Genomic DNA, 18790 nt, shown 5'->3' on the forward strand with positions numbered 1-18790 from the left:
AAATAACAATAGCGAGACTATATACGGGGGGTACCGGTACAGAGTCAATGTGCGGGGGCACGGGTTAGTTGAGGTAATATGTACATGTAGCTAGAGTTATTAAAGTGACTATGCATAGATGATAACAACAGAGAGCAGTAGCGGTGTAAAAGAGAGAGAGAGGGGGCAATGCAAATAGTCAGGGTAGCCATTTGATTAGGTTTTCAGGAGTCTTATGGCTTGAGGTAGAAGCTGTTAAGAAGCCTCTTGGACCGAGACTTGGCGCTCTTCCACCGCTTGCCGTGCGGTGGAAGAGAGAACAGTCTATGACTAGGGTGGCTGGAGTCTTTGACCATTTCTAGGGTCTTCCTCTGACACCGTCTGATATAGAGGTCCTGGATGGCAGGAAGCTTGGCCCCAGTGATGTACTGGGCCGTTCCCACTACCCTCTGTAGTGCCTTGCGGTCGAAGGCTGAGCAGTTGCCATACCAGGCAGTGATGCAACCAGCTCTCGATGGTGCAGCTGTAGAACCTTTTGAGGATCTGAGGACCCATGACAAATCTTTTCAGTCTCCTGAGGTTTTGTCGTGCTCTCTTCACGACTGTCGTGGTGTGCATGGACCATAGCGCCTGATAGATTTTGTGAATGTACTTGAAAAACTTTCAAAGTTCTTGAAATGTTCCGTATTATTGATTGACCTTCATGTCGAAAAGTAATGATTGACCGGACCAACGCTGCACCTTGGTCCGGTCATTCCACAAACGAGAGCCGTAACACTGATCTGACAGACTAACTAAGCACATGCTTCGTTTGTAAATTATGTCTGAGTGCTGGAGCATGCCCCTAGATATCCGTAAAATAAAAAAAACAAGAAAATGGTGCCGTCTGGTTTTCTTAATATAAGGACATTTTCAATTATTTATACTTTTACTTTTACTTTTGATACTTAAGTATATTTTATCAAAACATTTACTTTGATACTTAATTATATTTAAAACCAAATACTTAGACTTTTACTCAAGTAGAATATTACTTGGTGACTTTCACTTTTACTTGAGTCATTTTTTTGTAAGTTATGACAATTGGGTACTTTTTCCACCACTGGTCACAACACAAGTGATTGGCTCAAACGCATTAAGAAGGAAAGAAATTCCACAAATTAACTTTTAACAAGGCACGCCTGTTCATTGAAATGCATTCCAGGTGACTACCTCATGAAGCTGGTTGAGAGAATGCCAAGAGTGTGCAAAGCTGTTATCAAGGCAAAGGGTGGCTATTTTGAAGAATCTCAAATATAAAATATATTTTAATTTGTTTGGTTACTACATGATTCCATATGTGTTGTTTCATAGTTTTGATGTCTTCACCATTATTCTACAATGTAGAAAAAAGTACAAATAAAGAAAAACCCTTGAATGAGTAGGTGTGTTCAAACTTTTGACTGGTACTGTTGATAAGAACACACATGCACACACGTAAACCCGCACAGCCAGGCACAAACAACTATGCATACACACCCACACATACACACACACACACCCAAATAAATTGTTGACCCAATTCTGGCAAGTCCTACCCAAGGTTGCCATGCTTCATTTCTCTCCAGAGGCAAAATCACCACCACTAATTTAAATGTCTAATAGCATTTTTTTCCAACATAAAAGAGTTATTATCATAAATCATTAATATACTGTAAGCTTATTCAGAAATTGGCACATTTGTGGGACATAAAATGTGCAATAGAAGATATATTCCCATAAATAATTAATAAGCTTAAAGAATAAGCCTTGAATATATTTGCAATTTTATGCATTATATTATCCTGTGCTTATAGAAATTACTATTGTATTTAAGGGGTTTCCTTGTTTCAAGTGAACAGACTCATGTTTTTCAAAGTCCAATACTCTATATTTTTTCCTTGTGGAAAAAACAGCACTCATGAATAAAAAGTAGAACATTTAAATAGTGAAAACAAGATATATATTTTTAAGTGGCAATCCTCTGGGGCTATAAAACAACAGTGAGTCATAAGCAGTGTCTGGATACAGTGACAAGCAACAGCAGCAGCCCAACTCGGTCCAATACTGCATCTCAACCATGTGACAACACTAATCAAACACTGCCTCACCACGACCCATCGCTAACTAAAGGCCAATTCATACTTACATGTCCGAAGAGCCGTAAGGGCCCCCCAGCTCATTCTGATAGATTTATGGATGCCTTCAGCACATCTCATAAATGTCTCACCAATGCAGCTCTGCAGGTGGATGTGGCTTCATTCAAGTAGCAGATACAAAAAGAAGTAAGAGACAGAGACATTGTTTTTGCCTGGGTCATATGTAAGGTTAAGAAACCCATCTACCAGCGGACAGTCGAATATTCTAGAATGGCTATTCCCAAACTGGGGGGGTACGCGCAATGCCGTCGGGGGTACGCCAAATAAAATGGGATTCACATTTTCAAACAGTCCATTTAGATTGTCCAACAAGGCTATACATTTGGGTGAGGTTTTTATCTCGCCTGAGTAGCCTCCTATCACTGCCAAAAATAAAATGAAACCATCTAGTGTTCAGTGAAATAACAACAAAATGTCAAATAGAGGTAGCCTAGTCAAATAATTAACATCCAATCACATTAACCATTACTCTCTCGCGGAAATTCCACTAACAGTCCGTATATAGACAAACAAAATTAGTGCTCATTCCATTTGCTCAAAAATTGATAAATGGTTAAAAAAAACGTAAGGCCCGCGTCCATAGAGACACATACATACCAGCTCTACTGGTTCTACCAGCAGTACTACACCTGCACCTGTCGACGACACAAGTTGTTCTGCTTCCACGAGCACATCCAATGCTATCATCAGTAATTCTACATTTGTTGATAGCCCAGCAAGCAAAAACACTGACAGTTGTGATTCTTTGTATACCAGCCAGTGAATTCTATGCATTACAGCTGGATGAGTCAACAGACGTGGCGGGCCTGGCACAGCTCCTGGTATATGTCCGTTACGTTTATTCGGGGTCAATTAAGGAAGACATCCTCTTCTGGAAACCAGGACAACAGGTGAGGATATTTTTTAAGTAGTGGACAGCTTTGTGACATCAAATGGACTTTGGTGGTCAAGATATGTTGGTATCTTTACTGATGGTGCAAAAGCCATGACAGGGAGACATAGTGGGTTGGTAATGCACGTGCAAGCAGATGCTCCAGATGCCACTTGGGTACACTTCATGTCCACCAAGAGGCTCTTGCTGCCAAGGGAATGCCTGTCAGCTTGAAAGACATTTTGGACACTACAGTGAAAATGGTTAATTTTGTTAAAGCAAGGCCCGTGAACTCTCGTGTATTTTCGCATTATACAATGATATGGGCAGCGACCATGTAACACTTTAACAGAATACAGAAGTGTGCTGGTTATCAAGGGGCAAAGTATTGATATGTATTTGTTTTTATTGAGAGACGAGCTTAAAGTTCTTCTGTATAATTGTTACGATCAACTAGGAGTGGTGGGTGGAATCAGGCGCAGAGAGCAGGGCTCAGTCTTTCTTTCAAATTTATTCCCCAGCGCAAGAAAACAGTCACGCCAACACACAAGGCGTATGTATATAAGTTGCCAGTCCAAACAACAGGACAAAATAGTCCGAAGAATAAATATACGAATAACTCACACCATCAAACACAGAGTAACACAAACAAGCCCGCACAAATACCCAGCGGGCGTAGTGCCCTTAAATACCCTACAAACAAACTCTAATACAAAACAGGTGTACCCAATTACCCAATAACCCAAAACAAATGGAAAGGGAATCGATGGTAGCTAATAGGCCGGCGACGACGACCGCCGAGCACCGCCCGAACAGGAAGAGGCACCATCTTCGGCAAGGTTCGTGACAATAATGACGAGTTTCACATGACTGGCCTACCTGGGTGATGTTTATTCTCGCCTGAATGATCTGAATCTAGGATTACAGGGGCTCCGCAACTATATTCAATGTGAGGGACAAAATTGAGGCAATGACTAAGAAGTTGGATCTCTTCTCTGTCTGCATTAACAAGGACAACACACAGCTCTTTCCATCATTGTGTAACGGATCTCGTCCTCCTCTTCTGAGGAGGAGTAGTGAGAAGGATCGGAGGACCAATGCGCAGCGTGGTAAGTGTCCATAATGTTTCATCAAAACACAACAGAACACTGGAACAAAACAATAAACGTGAATAAACAAAACAGTCCCGTGTGGCAACAAGCACTGACATGGAAGACAAACACCCACAACTCAAAAGTGAAACCAGGCTACCAAAGTATGATTCTCAATCAGGGACAACGATTGACAGCTGCCTCTGATTGAGAACCATACTAGGCCAAACACAGAAACCCCAAATTATAGAAAAACGAACGTAGACACCCACCCAACTCACGGCCTGACCATACTAAAACAAAGACCTAAATAAAATAACTAAGGTCAGAACGTGACACATTGTATGATTTTCTGTGTGCAAATAAACTCAAGCTTATGGACAATGTCAAATGTGATATAGCGAAGCACCTAACTAAGCTGGATGAGCAATTATGCAGGTACTATCCCAAAACGGATGACACAAAAACTGGATTTGTTATCCCTTTCATGCCCTCCCTCCAGTCCACTTACCGATATCTGAACAAGAGAGCCTCATCAAAATCAGTGAGTTATTCACAATTTTTGATGAACAAATAAGGTTTTATTTGTAAGATGGCTAAATAAAGAGCAAAATTATTGATTATTATTATTATATTATTATTTGTGCCCTGGTCCTATAAGAGCTCTTTGTCACTTCCCACGAGCCGGGTTGTGACAAAAACTCACTCATTCTTATGTTTAATAAATGTATCATATAGTGTGTGTGTGTGGCAGGCTTATAATGATGGCAAAAAAACAACATTTGAGAGTGCGCTGACCCTGGTGCGAGAGGGGGTACGCAGCTAGAGGTTGAATGTTTGATGGTGTACGGGACTATCCATTTTTTTTGTTCATCCATTTTTTTGTATGGAAACCCAGGAAGCGTGAACTATAGTATAGAGATGATCCAATACTAGGTTATACCCAGTACACCAGCTCTGCTCTGTCCATTCCACCAGGGAAGACAGGAGTCCAATTAAGTGAGAGTGCTAGGATTGTTTTGACCCTGAGTGACACCTGTCCCTTCACACGGAGTTGTCACAGCTTGCAGAGCAGAGCAGAGTGGGGGACTGGATGTACTATAATAACGGATTACAGCTTAATAACACGTAGAGTAGACTTCTCGTTCACTCTCGATGTCTCTTGCTTGCTAGACTCTTCACATCACACTGTGGTACATTCACAGCATACAACTATATGATTCTTCTCCTCTCCTCTTTGACTGCTGTTGCATACAGTAGGTGAATTGGTGAAATGGAATTGTATAGTACGGCCTTCAGAGCGATGAACTGGACCCACACATCAGTAAATAACATTTTACATTCTCTGTTGCTGATTGGTCAACTGTCAATTCTTGTTTTTACTATAAAAAAACGTATAGTTACTGTTACTCTCTCATCAAATTTAGCACTGTTCTCCAAGTAATCATTCACAGCCAACATCTAATGGACGTCTACAACAAGAGACACACGTACACCCACAGCACTGTTTTGGATGCCGGGACCCACTGCACTTGACTGTAGCCTCGTCCTTTGCTCTTCTACAACTCTGGGGTCTCGTACTCTATCATCATCTTTCACCTTGTCACAGGGCAGGCAGGCCTGTGGACTGTGAAGATATCACTCTCTCCCCCCACCCAAACGCCAATGCTAATGAAGCAGGCCCAGGAATGGAGGAGGTAAGGGGAGGCACTGAAATCTTCTCTTTCCTACACTGTTATGCGCAAATGAAAGGTGACTCTTCCTAATGCAATAACCATTTTCAGAATCTAGCACAAGCAGCATCTCATGAGAAAGTAATCCATTGACACAGGTTCAACTTTTGCAGCTTTGCAGAATATTTGAGGTTACGACCTGACAGGCAGCATGTTTCACTGTGACTTTCCCATTGTGCTTTGACACCTACGGATCGTAAACATTCACAGGGTGCTCTGGGTTGTCACAGCGCCTAATGGACTGTTAGCTACATGAGGCTATCAAATTAAGTGCTGAAGGCATTGATTTATCTCCATTAAAGATACATGTTTGTTTCTGGGGCTCAAAGAGACCCAATGCATCAGCCTGCTGTTCATAGAAGACAGGTTTATAATTTTAGGGAATCCAAATATATAACATACAGTGTATTAGACAATAACTACAAAAAACACAAATGAAAGTGGTATGTATGCATAATTCAATGATAACTCAATATTACCGAGGATAACCATGGGCGATACAATAGTCTTGTCCACCAGCTGTCTACCGTACCTATTTACGGAACAATGTCTGTTACAATTATCTGTTATGAATGAGATGACACCCTAATATTTCCTGTAATCTGAGTAGTAGCAATTGATTTCTTCTGCTCCTTGTAGGCAGCCTCTAACTCAGGGGAGCTCCTCCCTTATACAAACATCTAATGGTGTGATTCGTTAAGCAACCTGACAGTAACCTTTTTATCAGCAAGCCCCATAGCAACCCACCCAGAATGTGGGCAGTTCTAGCTCAACATGAAATTCAGTGTGCTAGGCTAGGAACCTGGCATGTATCACCCTATGCAGAAATGCTTGGTGGTTTATGGGAACTAGTACAAGCCTTTTATTGGCTGGTTTAATTTGCAGTTTGACGAATGGTACAACTTGGTTTTAAGGGTGCTCCCCACCATTTCTGGTCCTGAAGTTCAGAGCAAATTACACATGAAATCTCTGTTCTTATGCTCTAAACTGCCAGTAGACATTGAAACATAATGGACTTGAACTGAAAGCACTGGAACTATGATTTGAAAACACCTGGAGAGTTCTTGCTGGAGTCTGTGGGTGGTACTGCTGTTTATATCAGAGGACATGATCACTCTTGACAACACTGTTTCAATGTTTAAATACAAATCATTGAGAGAGTAAAACCTGTATGGAAATACTGTATGTCAAATAATCAAATGGTATGACATAGATGAAGAAAAGAAAGAACACATGGTTGCATGGTACCAGTGAAATGAGTCGTGTGCATGTGCATTTTCACATAAAAGCTTTTTGAGTAATTGGCCAACACACGCAACATGGATCTCAAGATGGATTACAACAGGAGAACTAATGTTTTTCTTGATGCTTGCTCACATTACAAGCCTAGTTTGGGGCACCAGGGTTATCAGTAAAGTAGAGGGATCTCTTATGAGAATGGCATCTTATTGTAAGGATGAATAGATCACTCCTATAAAAGGCATACATCCACTTTATTCCCAAGCCATGTATCAAATGGAGGAATGGACAGAGGCATTACTCTGACACGTGCGCGTTTGCCAGGCACCAGCTAACAATTTATTGTATGACCCACAGCTTCCACTTTCAGGGTCCTCATTGCATTGTGCTGCAGGTGGAAATCGGCCATTTAGAGTGTAAGAAGGTGTCACTCAGAATCTTCCAATGTCAAATGTCTGTATGACACTCACGCTTTAGTCATCTCTCAACAGTCTACCATTTGATATTGAACTTTGGCTCCATCCTTCCCTCATGGATAAGCCCTTAGATGCAACACATTCACTATCCTTACCGGCACGTCTGTCAAGCCCCTCTCTCCACTGTGTGTTCCCCCATGCATCGCAGCTGGCTGCTCCCAGTCTTCCATCCACTCTGCTAGGCCGGCCCTTCCAAAGCCCGTCCCTCCCAAAGCCCGTCCCTCAAACCAATCATCCGTGCTAGACATGGAATATATGTGCCATGTACTGAACACACTAAATCACATACCAGTCAAAACTCATTTGAAAACACATAAGACTGTAATTTTGTCTTCGTCATCATCATTCGTTTATTTCACTTTTGTGCGTTACTGTAGTTTACTTGAATAATCTCCACAGCAGAGCTTCCTTGTCCTTGCATGTTCTTCTGAATCATCTAATCATCGGAAAGCATCTTGTCTGGTCCTTTGTTCTGATCCCTCTATGATAAGAACCAGAGATCTTAATAGATATCACTGAGTTCTTTTGTGAGTCAATATTTGTAGATGTTGTTACTGTAGCTCTGCTGTTGTAAGACTCCAGTGGACCAGATGCACTCCCTTTGTTCATTGGTCTCTAGTGGTGAGGTAAACTTTGAAAATCTTCAGTTGTTCAAAACAAACACTCTTTTGTTTTGTCTGATACCAGCTCCACTTTATTCAAACCTAGAGTCATTAGTCTCAGTTTATACATAATGTAGATCGAATGGGAAAGGTAAGCAAAATTATTTAAAGGAAAAGTTTAATTCCTCCTCATTAGCATTTAAAGAGAACAACAGGAGCTGATCAAGTTTCTCCCTAGAGTCCAATTAATATATTTGAGCAAACACTTTCTGGATAGGTTATACAAATGCAAACAAATACGACATTGGGTTTTCCATACGCAGAACTCAAAGATATCTCTGGTATCAAGAGCTCTTCAAAATCTCTTTTAACCTCTAGCCCACACATGTTGCTGTATTCAACACAGGTGCTTTTTCAAAGTACAGTAAATCATGGTTCAATGGTTCCTTGAATGAAGAAAGGAGATCCTGCCTAAGCCAAGTACTGTATATAATTTTCATATAGTAATTTAACTGACACTCTTATCCAGAGCGACTTACCGGACCAATTAGGGTTAAGTGCCTTGCTCAAGGGCATATGTTTTTCACCTAGTTGACTCAGGGATTCGAACCAGCTACCTTTCAGTTACTGGCCCAACTAGTCTACCTAGGCTACCTGCCACCCATAAGAGATGTAGTGTGTCACTCTACTGTACGGCATGATACAAGTTATGGTGCAGTACTAATATTCACTTTATGACTATATCATCTCCAGTCGAGAGAGACTTGACGGATGTGCAAGTCCTGGGCTGGTGTGTACCATGTGGTCTGCGGTTGTGAGGCCGGTAGGACATACTGCCAAATTCTCTTAAATGACGTTGGAAGCGGTTTATGGTAGAGAAATTAACATTCAATTCTCTGGCATCAGCTCTGGTAGCATGCCTGCGGTCAACACATCTGTGACAAGACTGCGCATTTTAGAGTGGCCTTTTATTGTCCACAGCACAAGGTGCACCTGTGTAATGATCATGCTGTTTAATCAGCTTTTTGATATGCCACACCTGTCAGGTTGATGGATTATTTGGGAAAGAAGAAATGCTCCCTAACAGAGACGTAAACAAATTTGTGCACAAAATTGGAGAGAAATAAGCTTTTTGTTTGCATGGAAAATTTCTGGTATCTTTTATTTCAGCTAATGAAACACAGGACCAATACTTTACATGTTGCGTTTATATTTCTGTTCAGTGTAATTTGTTGTTAAACTGGATCATTTATATCAATACCATTTAGAGACTCAAAAAACAGTAATTGTTTAGTCTCAACTACTATATCAGTACCTTCCTGATAAAAACTAAATGTAGAGCTGCATGAAGCCAGACTAACATGACCCAAATGATATAATATGGGGACATAACACCATGTACAGATTTAAACAAATATATTTTCATCCATCAGACCATAAAATTAGGAAAGATGAGAGGCATAATACAGTAGTTGTATAGGATGGTTACTGTGTGGAAAGGTACTGTAGGTAGAGAAAGCCACCGCTGAAGTGGGAGGCTATGGAGAGGATGGTGGGGGGTCGGTGAAATTATTACCTTCGCTGTAAAGACTACAATCCTTTTGACTACAGGGTATGCCAATGGCATAATTTGGGAAGAAAAATGTACAGCGATCAACAGACGAGCATAGGTGGAAGAGGTGGAGACAAATAATTGAATAGAAAATAGGCAGTTGACGTTGGGCAGAAAAGGCTATTTGGGAAAATAAAATCCTGCTTATACAACCACGTGATACGGGGAGAAAACAAAATATTATAAGCTATGGGAAATATTACTCAAAAACTTCCAATTGAAATTCAGTTTTTTTTTTATTACCAGTTGAATACAAAGTGAACATAAATAACTGAGAATAAGGTTAGGCAGACATGAAAACAATTGGTTGTTTCAATGCCAATGGGAGAGAGGCAGAGTTCATTTTTAATGCAACTAGTAAGTAGTGATATAACTACAAATACCAGCGCTACCAGCAGTACCACCTTCACCACAACCACCACCAATACTGACACTAAACCATATATTACCAGGGCAAGTGAACAACAGGCCATATGTATTTACTTAATTTAATGGTTCTGAAACTATGTGATAATGTATTAGGAATTCATAACCAGACCTTTAAATAAAGTGTCACCTTGTACTTTTCTACTAAAAAAAAGCAGGGCATACTCGACAATGGCACATACAGTAGTCTTGTGTCTCATACATTGAGAAGATATGCCTAGGGGTGGTCATTGAGGAGGTCAACATCAAATTACTTTCATTTAGGAATTGCAAATATGCATACTAATATTCTTGTTTTCACCACCTTCAGACATCAAATGTCCCACCAATATGTTTCCATATTTCCTTGGACATTAAAAGAAAGAATAACCCAACGGCATCTCCCATTAGTTAAATATGTTTTACATTTTATTAATTTAGCAGACGGTCTTATCCAGAGAAACTTACAGTAGTAAGTCCATACATTTTTCATACTTTTTACTGGTTCTGCATGGGAATCTAACCCACAACCCTGGCGTTGCAAGCTCCATGCTCTACCAACTGAGATGCACGGGACCCCATGGGAATATACAGTACCAGTCTAAAGTTTGGACACACCTACTCATTCAAGGGTTTTTATTTATTTTGACTATGTTCTACATTGCGGAATAATAGTGAAGACATCAAAAATATGAAATAACACATATGGAATCATGTAGTCACCAAAAAAGTGTTAAACAAATCAAAATATATTTTATATTTGAGATTCTTCAAAGTCGCCACCCTTTCTTTGCCTTGATGAGAGCTTTTGCACACTCTGACATTCTCTCAACCAGCTTCACCTGGAATGTTTTTCAAACAGTCTTGAAGGAGTGTGCTATTGACAAGCTGACTGCAGGAATGTCCTCCAGAGCTGTTGCTAGAGAATTGAATGTTAATTTCTCTACTATAAGCCGACTCCAATGTCGTTTTAGAGAATTTGTCCTAACAACCGCAGACCACGTGTATGGCGTCATGTGGGCGAGCGGTTTGTTGATGTCAACGTTGTGAACAGAGTGTGCCATGGTGGCGATAGGGTTATGTTATAGGTAGGCATACGCTACGGACAACGAACACAAATGCATTTTATCCATGGCAATTTGAATGCACAGAGATATTCTGACAAGATCCTGAGGCCCATTGTCGTGCCATTCATCCGCCGCTATCACCTCAAGTTTAAGCATTATAATGCACGGCCCCATGTCACAACAATCTATACACAATTCCTGGAAGCTGAAAATGTCCCAGTTCTTCCATGGCCTGCATACTCACCAGACATTGAGAATGTATGGGATGCTCTGGATCAATGTGTACAACAGCATGTTCTAGTTCCTGACAATATCCAGCAACTTTGCACAGCAATTGAAGAGGAGTGGGACAACATTCGACAGGCCACAAACAACAGCCTGATTAACTCTATGCCACAATCAACAGCCTGATCAACTCTATGTGAAGGAGATGTGTCACGCTGCATGAAGCAAATGGTGGTCACACCAGACACTGACTGGTATTCTGATCTACACCCATACCTTTTATTTTAAGGTATCTTTGACCAACAGATGCATATCTGTATTCCCAGTCATGTGAAATCCATAGATTAGGGCTAAATGAATTCCTTATGAGTTCCTTATATGAACTGTAACTCAGTAAAATCTTTAAAATTGTTTTATGTTGCATTTATATTTTTGTTCAGTATAATAACTGAAGGTTTCTTTTGTGAAATGAAGGTCTATTAAAAAAAGCACTGTGGGTGTTATTAAATATATATTAAAGATAGATTATGCAGAAGACTAACCAACGACAATGACTTGTTTTGATATGTAAGATTGGCAGGTCTTGCTTTAGAATCATGCAAATCAAACTGTGTTTCTGTACAATCTGTAAGACCTATTCGGAATCTTCGCTGATGTGCTTAGCAATAAATGCAGAATAACATAAGCAAGCTATTTATGTCCTAATCATTTCGAAACTTGCATTTGTGCGTTACTCTAGGGCTGGAAATTGCCAGGGACATCAAAATACGATATTATCACTGTACTTAGGTGGGACATTCCACGAAAAGAGTGTCTATTGCATCCCTTTGATATTTTAATTAGGTATAAATTGGGCACAAATATTGAATTTTAAAAGTTTGAAACATTGAGTTTTCAATCATTTATATTTTTTATATGAATAAAAAAAAAAGCAATTTTCAGGATCATTGTAAAGCCCTTGTTATTTTGTTGCTTTGACAAAGTAATTTCTGAAGATTATTGTTTAATTAATGTGATTAGTGATTAATTTTAAGTTTAACAAAAACCCTGTCCCTCATTTTAAGGTCAACCCTGTTATGGACACAAAACTCTCATTTAAATATGGTGAAACTATTCCTTTGAAAATATTTTTTTCAAAAGAAACATTGTACATCGAACGGTCAAATCATAGTGTAAAAGCAGGTGAGCTGGTTGTACTCTTTTTGGACATGTTCTGGTGCCGACCGATTTATTCGGAATGGCCGATTAATTAGGGCCGATTTCACGTTTTCATAACAATCGTAAATCTGTATTTTTGGACACCAATTTGGCCGATTTAAAAAAAGAATGAGACCTTTATTTAACTAGGCAAGTCAGTTAAGAACACAGTCTTAGTTTCAATGATGGCCTAGGAACAGTGGGTTAACTGCCTTGTTCAGGGGCAGACCGACAGATTTTTACCTTGTCAGCTCGGGGATTCAATCTTGCAACCTTACGATTAACTAGTCCAATGCTCTAACCACCTGCCTTACATTGCACCCCACAAGGAGCCTGCCTGTTACGCGAATGCAGTAAGAAGCCGTATACGGTAAGTTGCTAGCTAGCATTAAACTTATCTTATAAAAAACAATCAATCAATCAATCATAATCACCAGTTAACTACACATGGTTGATGATATTACTAGTTTATCTAGCGTGTCCTGCGTTGCATATAATCGTTGTGGTGCGCACTCGCAAAAAAGGACTGTCGTTGCTCCAACGTGTACCTAACCATAAACATCAATGCCTTTCTTAAAATCAATACACAAGTATATATTTTTAAACCTGCATATTTAGTTAATATTGCCTACTAACATGAATTTCTTTTTAACTAGGGAAATTGTGTCACTTCTCTTGCAACAGAGTCAGGGTATATGCAGCAGTTTGGGCCGCCTGGCTTGTTGAGAACTGTGTGAAGACTATTTCTTCCTAACAAAGACAGTCAACTTCCCCAAACGGGGATGATTTAACAAAAGCGCATTTGCGAAAAAAGCGCAATCGTTGCACGACTGTACCTAAACATAAACATCAATGCCTTTCTTAAAATCAATACACAGAAGTATATATTTTTAAACCTGCAAATTTAGCTCAAAGAAATCGAGGTTAGCAGGCAATATTAACCAGGTGATATTGTGTCACTTCTCCTGCGTTCATTGCACGCAGAGTCAGGGTATATGCAACAGTTTGGGCCGCCTGGCTCGTTGCGAACTAATTTGCCAGAATTTTACGTAATTATGACATAACATTGAAGGTTGTACAATGTAACAGCAATATTTAAAGTTAAGGATGCCATCCATTAGATAAAATACAGAACGCTTCCGTATTTCACTGAAAGAATAAACGCTTTGTTTTCGAAATGATAGTTTCAGGATTCGACCATATTGATGACCAAAGGCTCATATTTCTCTATGTTATTATGTTATAATTGAGTCTGTGATTTGATATTTGATAGAGCAGTCTGACTGAGCGATGGGAGGCAGCAGCAGGCTCGTACGCATTCATTCAAACAGCACTTTTGTGCATTTTGCCAGCAGCTCTTCGCAATGCTTCAAGCATTGAGCTCTTTATTACTTCAAGCCTATCAACTCCCGAGATTAGGCTGGTGTAACCAATGTGAAATGGCTAGCTAGTTAGCGGGGTGCGCGATAATAGCGTTTCAATCGGTGACGTCACTCGCTCTGAGACTTGGAGTAGTTGTTCCCCTTGCTCTGCAAGGGCCACAGCTTTTGTGGAGCGATGGCTAACGATGCTTCAAGGGTGGCTGTTGTCGATGTGTTCCTGGTTCGAGCCCAGGTAGGGGCGAGGAGAGGGACGAAAGCTTTACTGTTACACTGGCAATACTAAAGTGCCTATAAGAACATCCAATAGTCAAAGGTATATGAAATACAAATGGTATAGAGAGAAATAGTCCTATAATTCCTATAATAACTACAACCTAAAACATCTTACCTGGGAATATTGAAGACTCATGTTAAAAGGAACCACCAGCTTTCATATGTTCTCATGTTCTGAGCAAAGGAACTTAAACGTTAGCTTTTTTACATGGCACATATTGTACTTTTACTTTCTTCTTCAACACTTTGTTTTTGCATTATTTAAACCAAATTGAACATGTTTCATTATTTATTTGAGGCTAAATTGATTTTATTGATGTATTATATTAAGTTTAAATAAGTGTTCATTCAGTATTGTTGTAATTGTCATTATTACAAATTAAAATAAAATAAATTGTCCGATTAATTGGTATCTGCTTTTTTTGGTCCACCAATAATCGGTATCGGCGTTGAAAAATCATAATCGGTCGACCTCTAGTTTTGTGGTGTGAAACTAAGCAGGTTGAGCATAAAAGGTCAACCCCGTTACATTAAAATGTTTGTCATTTAGTATACACTCTTATTCAGAGTGACTTAAAGTGAGTGCATTCATCTTCAGATAGCTAGGTGGGACAACTACATATCACAGGCATAGAAAGTACATTTCTCTTCAATAAAGTAACTGTCAGCAAAGTCAGAGCTAGTAAAGGGGATTATTTAAGATACTCTTTGAAGAGGTAGGGTTTCAGATGTTTTTGGAAGATTGGCAGGGGCTCTGCTGTACTAGCCCCAGTGGAAAGCTGGTTTCACCATTAGGGTGCCTGGACAGAGAAGAGTTTGGACTGGACTGAGCAGGAGCTGCCCTCCCACCAGTGGTGGTGGGAGGGCCAAAAGACCAGAGGTGGCAGAACGGAGTGCTCGGGTTAGGGTGTAGGGTTTGAGCATAGCCTGAAGGTTGGGAGGGGCAGATCCTCTTGCTTTTCCGTAGGCAAGTACCATGGTCTTGTAGTGGATGCGAGCTTTGACTGGAAGCCAGTGGAGTGTGCGGAGGAGCGGGGTGACATGGGAGAACTTGGGACGGTTAAACACCAGGTAGACTGCAGCATTCTGGACATGCTGCAGGGGTTTGATGGCACATAGATAGACAGGCTAGAAATGTTTTAACAATTTAAAAAATGGCAAGCTTGCAATCAATTGCCACTCCCTGTTTCACACAACAAGCTTCCATTCCCCCAGTCAAAAGGGGATTTATGTCTGATTTGTGATGAAGTCCTCAACCCTGTTATTTGACACTTAATAGGCACTTACTATAGTGTTTTTTTTATTTAACCTCTTGAGATGGGAAAACATGTTTTTGATGAAGTTGAACATGTGTACTTTATGACAGAATGTTTTTTTGCACCAAGTTACACTACTTAAAAGGAACCTAATTGGCGGAATGAAGCAGGTGTCGGTACGATATGTATTTCAATTCTCCCAATTCTCATGATTCTATATGTATTGCGATTTGTCGCTGTGATTTTATTGTGATTTGATGTTCCAAACATATTGCTCACTTTATGTCTGCTGCAGAGAGACAGGAGATAGCACGATAAATGTGTTTTGATCAGTCTTGGAAATAAAAGTGCTGAAAACATATTGGCTCCCTATTTCAAAAGAATATGGATAACAAGCTATAGGATGAAAAATACTGTAGTTTTGGCACTGGTACAGCCGACTAGCGTTAGCTAACGCTACCTAGCAACAACAACAAAAAGTCTAAGTATTGATATATCATCCAAAATAATATTGCGAAAGGTTGCAAGTTCGAATCCCCGAGCTGACAAGGTACAAATCTGTCGTTCTGCCCCTGAACAGGCAGTTAACCCACTGTTCCTAGGCCGTCATTGAAAATAAGAATTTGTTCTTAACTGACTTGCCTAGTAAAATAAAGGTAAAATTAAAAAATTAAAAAATTCCAATATTTTTTTCCACAGCAAAACCCAGTGATAAAATTGAAATGAGTGAGAAATAAGGCAAGGGTATTGGCTGCTTGATGATGTACAATGTAAACCACTCTGAATTCAGAGTACAGTACATTACTTCTCAAAACACACTGAGACTTGCTTGTATAGATTTTAAACTCAATTGTAAATGAGAACTTGTTCTCAACTTGCCTACCTGGTTAAATAAAGGTGAAATAAATAAATAAATAAAATATATATATATAAAAAAAATGACTATTTTTATCGAGAAAATGAACTGTTGTCACACTGTTTATCAATCCGATAGGCCTAATGGTATTTAGATTTTAGAGCTGTGTTTTATTTGGATGATATTCGGATTAATCTATTCAAGAGGTTCATAGCATTTGATAAGAATATCAAGAATTATCATCCTTTACACTACATGAGGTAGGCTTACATAACGGTACATGAATATGGCTTTCGCATAGCACATCTGCAGTCTGCAGTAGTTTCATCTCTCCTACTCAATGCAGATTAATATAATTAACATTTTCCAAAAATGCAGTAATGGAAGCTCAGCATTGCCTCTGACTATAATAGCCCAGAGCCTGAGTGTTTCAGGTGGCTCCTGAGAGCAAATTAATGCCAATAAATACCATCATACTCAGTGGCATTATCATATAAAAAACAAAATCATAATTGCAGGTAACATATATGTAATAATATGTAATAGTTGTTTTCAATTAAACACATGTTATTAAAGCTATTACTGGACACCCCTGAGTAAGAAATATGTCAGTTGCCAGTTTCAGACGGGTCTGTCTTGCACATTGCACAAGGTTGTCAACAGATAGCAGCAATTTTACAACCTGTCATAGATACAATTGAGATATTATTATAAAAATGTTTTTATTTTATGTTTGTTTCATCTTTGGAAGTTGTAAAATATATATTTTGTTTCTGGTCATGTCATCAAGCCAAGTGCATTAGTATAACATTTTACATGGGCTATTTGTCTACATCTTTACTCGAGAAAGCTGATCGACTGATCCGGCTTTATTCGCAGAACTGCCGACATTACTGAATGTATAATACTACTACTAATACTAGGCTACATACTACTAACAATACGATACACAAGTTAAGCTACGTTATAGCCTAACCTTAATGTACACAATGTAAGCCTAATAAATGTATTGTAATGCACTGGTTCATTGCTGACCAACATGGCAACTCCAATTACCTTGCTGTTTGTAAAGTTTACGGGACAGGTGTAGTCTGTAGCCTTAGCAAAATGGTCATGTTTAGGTAGGCTACCACAGAATGTCCTTTCCTCAGAGTTGGTATCACCAGCTAGGAACATAAAGATAATGTCCATTAGCACCACGGGCCCGCCGAATGGGAATATCCCATAGCCTAGCCGGCACCTTGTGTATTGATACCGGGCTATCACTGCACTCACTATAGCCTACAATCCCTTTCTCGAATGTTTTTGCACCTGAGGATACCACGATTCAGGAGCGATACAGTAGGATATAGCGCGCCACGTAACAATTCTGCGATAAACACAGGCTGAAAGCAGTAGCTAGTAGACAAATGGCTCACCTTTTCGTGATGTGACCATACCCGAGGCTTATTCCCATGCCATAGTTTCACTTCATGAGAAAGAAGAAGAAGACTGTTCACATTATTATATGCTGTATCCTCGTGTATCCTTGGCAAATAACGCAATGATGACGGTTGAGCTACGCTGGCTTCAGTTGAATAGGCTATGATGCTCCGGTGAATGTGTCGAAGAGAATGGCAAGACAGCGTTTGATATGTAGAGCGGAACGCGTGTGATTTGCTTTTTTCTAATGGTTATGATTCAACTGTTCATCTTTATTAAAATATCTTCCCTGGTGGACACAATCACCAACTCAGCATCACTGGAATATACCATACACGACAGAGAAGAAGGGGGTGTGGCACCGGTGAGCAATAATTTCACCATCCAACACAGCCAGCCTGACGAGGTAAGGTCAGTGGCGTACCGCAATTCCGCGGGGCGTCCGCAAGGTCTGAGCAAGAGCCCTCTTTTCTGGGGTTTAACAATGCTACGCATCCTACAATCCTACAATTCTACACATTTTGCCATGAGGCTGAGAGAAAATGTTGCTGTTTTAAAGCTAATTTCAGTACTTGTTCCATTTAGAACTTGTTTTAGTCCTCTGGTCTACTGATTTCAGTAAGTATACTGTATGACTGAGGATTGACTGTGTTGTTTGAATGGAATGTTGGCTTATTGGCAGTTCATTTAGTTTGTAGGACAAGGTGCTTAAAATTGGAACAAAATGAGTGTTTCAGCTTGAAGAGATATTGTTGAACATTGCAAAGGTTCCCTCGCTTATAATGGTAGGCTTGTGTAGTGTTATGCAAAAACAAGCTTTTAAACTATGTGTAATTGTCCAATTAATGATGATGATAATCATGACCTTTACTATTATTATGGTTGTTGTTATTTGTAGGCTATTAAAGGCCATGTTGCAAGTTAAAT

General features: G+C 39.7%; 1 protein-coding gene across 1 annotated transcript in view; it reads right to left on the reverse strand.

Moving 5' to 3' along the window:
* LOC118390252 (teneurin-1-like) overlaps positions 1-18250 on the reverse strand; it is a 189284-nt gene extending 171034 nt beyond the window's left edge. Inside the window, 1 exon segment of the mRNA XM_035780623.2 lies at positions 17860-18250. The gene's annotated coding sequence lies outside the window, so the exon portion shown is untranslated.
* Positions 18251-18790: the final 540 nt, after the last annotated feature.

This window comes from Oncorhynchus keta, chromosome 11 (assembly GCF_023373465.1).
Source record: "Oncorhynchus keta strain PuntledgeMale-10-30-2019 chromosome 11, Oket_V2, whole genome shotgun sequence".
Taxonomy (NCBI): Eukaryota; Metazoa; Chordata; class Actinopteri; order Salmoniformes; family Salmonidae; genus Oncorhynchus; species Oncorhynchus keta.